The sequence below is a fragment of the Lissotriton vulgaris genome, chromosome 1_2 (genome assembly GCF_964263255.1).
Source record: "Lissotriton vulgaris chromosome 1_2, aLisVul1.2, whole genome shotgun sequence".
Taxonomy (NCBI): Eukaryota; Metazoa; Chordata; class Amphibia; order Caudata; family Salamandridae; genus Lissotriton; species Lissotriton vulgaris.
Window position 1 is genome coordinate 39,203,764 of NC_141686.1, and position 7,015 is coordinate 39,210,778.

The window sequence follows — 7,015 nt, forward strand, 5'->3', positions numbered from 1 at the left end:
TAGCAACACTACAATACACTCATATGACACCAGCAATGCATAAATCTCAAACACCAAAACACAACTCAACACCACCACAATACCACTCAACAAGAATACAGCATCACTACAGCGCAACCACAGCATCACTCAGCGCAACCACATCATCACTCAGCACCACCACAGCATCACTCTGCACCACCACAGCAACACTCAGCACCACCATATAATCGCTCAGCACCACCACATTAGCACTCAGCACCACCACATTATCACTCAGCACCATTCAGCACCACCACATAATTAAAAACCACATAATTGCACTCTACTGAATGCAACACACACTCCACACAATAACACTCAGTGTCACATAATTAAACAACACATAATTACACTGCACTCAATGCAACATACACTCAAAATCCAACTCAGTGCCACATAATTACACAGCACTCAATGCTACATACACTCAAAATAAAACTCAGTGCCACATATTTGCACGCAAAATAATTACACTGCACTCAATGCCACATACACTCCAAATAACACTCAGTGCCACATAATTAAAATGCAATCAATGCAACATACATTAGAAATACCGTTCAGTGCCATATAATTAAACACCACAGCATTACACTGCACTCAATGCAACATACACTCCAAATACCACTCAGTGCCACATAATTACACAGCACTCAATGCAACATACAATCCAAATACCACTCTGTGCCACATAATAAAACACCACATAATTACAATACACTCAATGCAACATACACTACAATTACCACTCAGTACCAAAAAATTACACACCACATAATTACAATGCACTCAATGCCACATACACTCCAAATACCACTCAGTGCCACATAATTACACTCCGAACAATGAAATATACATTACAAATACCGCTCAGTGCCACATAAATAAACGCCACATAATTACACTACACTCTATGCAACATACACTCCAAATACCACTCAATGCCACATATTTACACAGCACTCAATGCAACATACACTCCAAATACCACTCAGTGCAACATAATTACAGGCCACATAATTACAATGCACTCAATGCAACATACACTCCAAATACAACTCTGTGCCACATACTTCTATGCAACATACACTCCAAATACAACTCAGTTCCACATAATTACACACCACATAATTAAACTCTACTTGATGCAACACACACTCCACACAATACCACTCAGTGCCACATATTTATCTGCTACATAATTACACTGCACTCCATGCAACATACACTCCAAACAATACCACTCAATACAACATAATTACACACCACACAATTACACTCTAAAGAATACAACATAAACTCCCCATATTACCACTCAGTGCCACATAACTATATGCAACATAATTCCACTGCACCCAATGCAACAGACACTCCAAATACCACTCAGTGCCAGATAATTACACACCACATAATTATACTATACTGAATGCAACACACTCTCTCCATATTACCACTCAGTACAACATCATTACACGCTACATATTTACACTGCAAACAATGCAACAAACACTTCAAATTCCACTCATTGTCACATAACTACAAGCAACAAAATCACACTCTACTGAATACAATATGCACTGCCCTTTTAAAAAATCATTGCCAGACTATTACATGCCACATAATTACAGTCTTCTCAATGCAACGGAAATACACTCAAAATAATACCACTCATTGCCATATAATTACACACCTCATAATTACACTCTACTCAATGCAACATAAATACACTTTATCTATCTGTGTATCTATCTATCACCCTTCTATCTGTCTATATCCCTATCAGCCTCACTCTATATATCTGTCCCCCTCACTCTATCTATCGCCCAACCTCTATCTATCTATCGCACTCACTCTATCTATCTACCGCATCACCACAGCATCACTCAGCACCACCACAGCATCACTCAGGGGCACCACAACATCACTATGCGCTACCACAGCATCACTGAACGCCACAGCATCACTCGTCGCCACTACAACATCACTCTACACCACCACAGCACCACTCAGCACCACCACAGCATCACTCTACTCCACCACAGCACCACTCACCAACACCACAACATCACTCAGCGGAACACAGGTTATAGGTGTCGCACTTGAAATTGGTAGATCTATTAACATTGTAAATGAGAAAATTATTACTTTATCCAATTTCAAATCCAAAACATAACAACATTTTTGCTCTTTTACAAGACCAATAGCTCAAACTTACCTATTGCGAGACCTATTGCATTGCAAATGCTTGTTCATTTTTATCTCTTTGTTTAATGTTATTTGTATGTATTTTTTATTGTACTTTTGAGGTCATATTGATCGAAATAAAGTTATAATGAATGAATGAATGCTTCTCACATCTCTGAATACAGTGAAAGAAGGAAATCTAACTGATATTGCAGAAAAAACAACTTTGTCTTATTTTCGCAGATCACATCCATGCGTCCGCACAATTATTCGCCTCCAAAGGGTGACAGGCTGCAGTAGGGATTAATAGGTGGGCGCGCGCACAGGGCGGGTTGCTTCAGAAAAATTCATTTAAAATAAAGACAAAGGGAGACAGGCAGCTGGAAGCAGAGACACAGATGCACGTATGTGCCCAGTGGGAGGTCCACAGAGACGGGAGGCTGCATGCAGATGCCTGCATGTTACCAGACAGATGCATGTATGTACACAGAGTGGATGCATGTATGCACCCAGAAAGATGCATTGATGTATCGAGCGGTAGGTCCAGAAAGACAGATGGGTCTATAAGACAGGGGCAGACAAACGTGAGAAAGAGAAAAATACATACATGATCAAAAGCAGAGATTTCACAATGAAATAGGTAGACGACATATAAAAACTTGAAATCATGTAGGAAGCAGCCCGGCTAGCTCAGTCGGTAGAGCATGAGACTCTTAATCTCAGGGTCGTGGGTTCGAGCCCCACGTTGGGCGTTTGTTATTTTAGTTTTCTATTAATACTTTTTATTTTCTTATATATATTTTTCGAATAGTCTCTTTTGCATTCTAGGAGTCTCTTTATAGAAATTAACCAATCCCTTGCAGGATTTCAGTTTACAACTTCCTTCTGCCTGTACAAGGGCGGAGACTAGCGATCCCTTCATGGCGTCCTGTTGAAACTTTTACGAGGCGCTCCTCGTCCTCTAACGGTGCTGCCCCGCGCTCCACGAAGTAAAAGCCACATAATTCTTGGACGTGGAAAAATAAACAGATGTGAATATAAATGAATCGCAAAAAAGTGTGTGTCAGAAGTGGGATTTGAACCCACGCCTCCAATTGGAGACCAGAACACCCAACTGGTGGGAAGAGTCAGTTCTTGAGTCTGGCGCCTTAGACCGCTCGGCCATCCTGACAGCTGGATATGAGAGTGGCCGGGTGATGTCATCAGCTTGTTAAGATGCAGATTGTTATTGGGCGGTTTCTGTGTGTTATTCAACTTTACTTCCGCCCAGACCTTCGCTTTTCAACAATCTGAAAGGGGCCCAGGGCTGAATTTCGCACCGTTTAACTTTATCCTCGCGATACACAACGGAGTAACACAGCCCATGCGTTTTCAATCTGCTGCGTCTTCTGCTGCACGTACTCAATAGTCTTCTGGGCGCTACAACATCAGACGGTGAATAAAACTGCAGGGATGAACCACATCCTCTGGCAGCTTGTGTACTTGGTGACATGATCCCAGGTTTAGAAGTCTACCCAACTCGGGATCGCTACCCCGGCTGCTGCTATCCTGAGCGGGCGCCCTTGTTTTTTAAAAAAAAAATATTTATTCATTTTATGCGTTTTTGTATAGCGCGGACTTTACCCGAAGGTGTCAGAGCGCTTTACAATAGGAACACACCTGATGCATGAGGATAACATTACACGTGAACAAATTACAAAAGCAAACGTTAAGTTACATGAGGCAAAAATGGCAATCGTGAGCAAAGTACAAGAGGTGGCAGGCAAACGGTGCATTACAGAAGGAAAAAGTGACATGTGTGCAGGTTTCAAAAAGCGTACAAAGTACAAGTAGAGGTTTAGTGCTGCAATATATGGCAGACACTCAAACACAAGAACAAACGTTACATAGGCAGTGGTGGCACTTGTGCAAGTATCTGAAGCAAATAAAATGTAAGAGGTAGCAAACAGTGTTTTACAAGAGAAAAGTGACGTGTGCATGTTACGAGTACCAAACACAGGTAGAAGGATAATACTGCAATGAATGGCAGAACACACTGGGAAGGCACTTCCATAGTCATGGAGAAAATGATTCTCCATAATGGAGGGTCTTCCTTCAGATAATAGAGAGGGTGTGAAAGAAGGAGAACTTTGAGGTCAGTTTTGAAGGCCCGGTGTTGTGTAATATGTGGTATCCCCACAGTATCCTGTATACCCTGCTCTTCGGCACTTTCCGGAAACGGAACTCAGCCCCGGCAGGTTCAGACAGAAGCACCTGATCACTGTTCGGGCTGAGTTAGGGGATACACGATTCAACAGGTTGCCAAAGTCGGCTCTGGCGATAAATTAACTGAAACTTTTGCACGACGAAAGAGACAGACATAAATATATAGGGGCAGATTTATGTCAGACTTGCGCCGCCGTTGTGTCACGCAACGGCGGCGTAAAAGTGGCGCATCCCTGTGACCCATTTACAACGTGACGCATCTAGGCAGATGCGTCACGTTGTAAAGCCCTGCGCCACATGTGGGCGTTCCGGCGCAGGGTGGGCGTTCCGGGGCAGGTGCGCCTCGCAAAAGTGACTGAGTGAAATCTACAAGATTTCACTCAGTCACTTTTAGGCCAATGCTGTGTCAAAACCCTGCGCCTGCTTGAAGCAGGCGTAAGGCTTGACGCAGCATACGGCACCCCCAAGCCTTGCTGGAGCTGCATCGCGCTTGCGACGCAACTCCAGCAATGCGCCACCTTTTCGGCACAGATGCGTCACGCATCTGTGCCGTTTTTGCCCCATGGTGCGCCGCATTTTAAATGTGGCGCACCATGGGTGGCGGAGCTGCGGCGCACAATAACTGGCGCATCCCTGGGGATGCGCCAGTTATTGTAAATCTGCCCCATAGAATGAATTGTAATGGAAATCGCAATTAAGCTAATAAACATTGTGAAAGCAAAGAAACTATTGCTGAAGCATATTGAATCGTAGCGAAATAACATGAGGGGAAGAGAATAGAAACACGGCAGGGGTTTAAATAAGGGGGAAAATGATATCAAAACGAGCGAAAGAATAAAGGGTAAAAGTTTAAAAAAAAGACAATGAAGAAAGCAAAGTATTAACATGGGGAAAGCAAGTGTTCTGACTTTCATTTAATGAATATGTTACAAGGTGTTAATGACAAACATATAACATGCACAATAAGTTGAATAACAGTGCATGTTTATTTTGACTCATACACCATACTTGGTATTTTACCATCTGCCCTATCTTTTTGTGTCCAGGCTAATTCAATAAGGATTGGCAGCGCAATTGGTCTCATACTTTTGTGAAAGTTAGAGCTATTGGCGTTGTAAATAACAATGTTTTTACTTATTTTTTAGGTCGAGCCTGTGGCACGATGTATTGGAGCATGAAATAGAAGCCCCGCCCACTCTCCTCCCATATTTGCCATTGGCTTGTGACATTGTCCTTCGTATTGGCTTGCGTTATTGTCCTTCATAAATGCTGACTTCTAATACGTTAATAATCTTGTAAATCCCTCCTTAGTACCGCCTTGTCTTCATTTGCAGCCTCCCATGAGGACTGGCCCTTTTACTTCAGTTGTTACACAATACATCTTTTTTAGTTTGTAAGCTCTTTTTTCTTTAATGAGTTTCTCCTACTGAAGGTACAACACGCTTTCCTGCAATATTCAGTACTCCATGAGTGCTTTCTCTTTCCGAGCAGCCAGTGATAATGGTGGCCGCTTCTTTGAATAGGTCTCACATTTACAAGAGTTTGAACCATTGGCATTGTAAATGACGATGCCTTTTATGTATGTGTTAATTAGCAAAACAGATAAATAAAAGTAATTGTCATTTACAATGCCAATAGCTTAAACTCTGGCAAATGTGACACCTAGTGCACTGTAAATGCTTGTCATACATGGTTCCTGATGCACACTGGTGGCACACATTCTGATGTTCATTTCTCACATTGCTGGTTTGCGAAGGCAGATACTGGGCATGCTCTTGTCTCAGGCTACGCAGCACACATTCTGGGACTGGTTACCCTACTGCTTTTGTTCGTACACGGATCCTTGTGCACGCTGGTGGCTCACGGCATTCTGGTGCCAGCTTCCTACGTTGCAGTTTGTTTGCACAGGAATTCTGGTTCACGCTCATGTCATTCACTGCACAGAACATTCTAATGCTGGTTTTCAACATAGCATGGCAGGTTTTCCAACACAAATCCTGGTGCGCGCTTTTGTTGCATGCTGCACAGCACACTCTAATGCTACCTTTCTACATGTCTAAATTTTGATTCACAGATTCTGGTGCACGCTCATGTCTCATGCTGCACAGTACACACTAATGCTCGTTTTCCACAGTGGTATTTTTCATGCAATTATCCTGGTGTACGATCGTGTCTCATGTAGCACTGCTCATTCTAATGCTGGTTTCTAACATGGCTGGCTTTCATGCACAGATCCTGGTGCACCCTTGTGTCTCACGTTGCAGAGCACACACTAATGCTGTTTTTTCACAGGGCTGGTCTTAATGCACGGGTCCTGGTGAACGCTCATGTCTCGTGCTGCGCAGCAAACTCTAACACTAGTTTACCACATGGCGGGTTTTCGCACACGGATACTGGTGCATGCTCATGCCTCACGCTGCACAGCAAACTCCAATGCTGGTTTCCCACTCAGCTGGTTTTCGTGCATGGATCCTAGTGCACGCTCATGCCTCATGCTGCACAGCACACTCTAATGCTGGTTTCCCACACGGCTGGTTTTCGCACACGGATCCTGGTGCACTTTCCTGCTACAAAGCAGACACGAGTGATAGTTTTAATACATAGA

General features: G+C 43.1%; 1 non-coding gene across 1 annotated transcript; it reads right to left on the bottom strand.

The window, feature by feature from the left end:
* Window positions 1–3,266: 3,266 nt before the first annotated feature.
* On the bottom strand, window positions 3,267–3,376 carry TRNAL-CAA (transfer RNA leucine (anticodon CAA)). Its single transcript has 2 exons — window positions 3,339–3,376; window positions 3,267–3,312 (listed from the first exon to the last, which is right to left on the bottom strand). It is a non-coding gene; the product is annotated as a tRNA-Leu (tRNA).
* Between the last annotated feature and the right edge of the window lie 3,639 nt (window positions 3,377–7,015).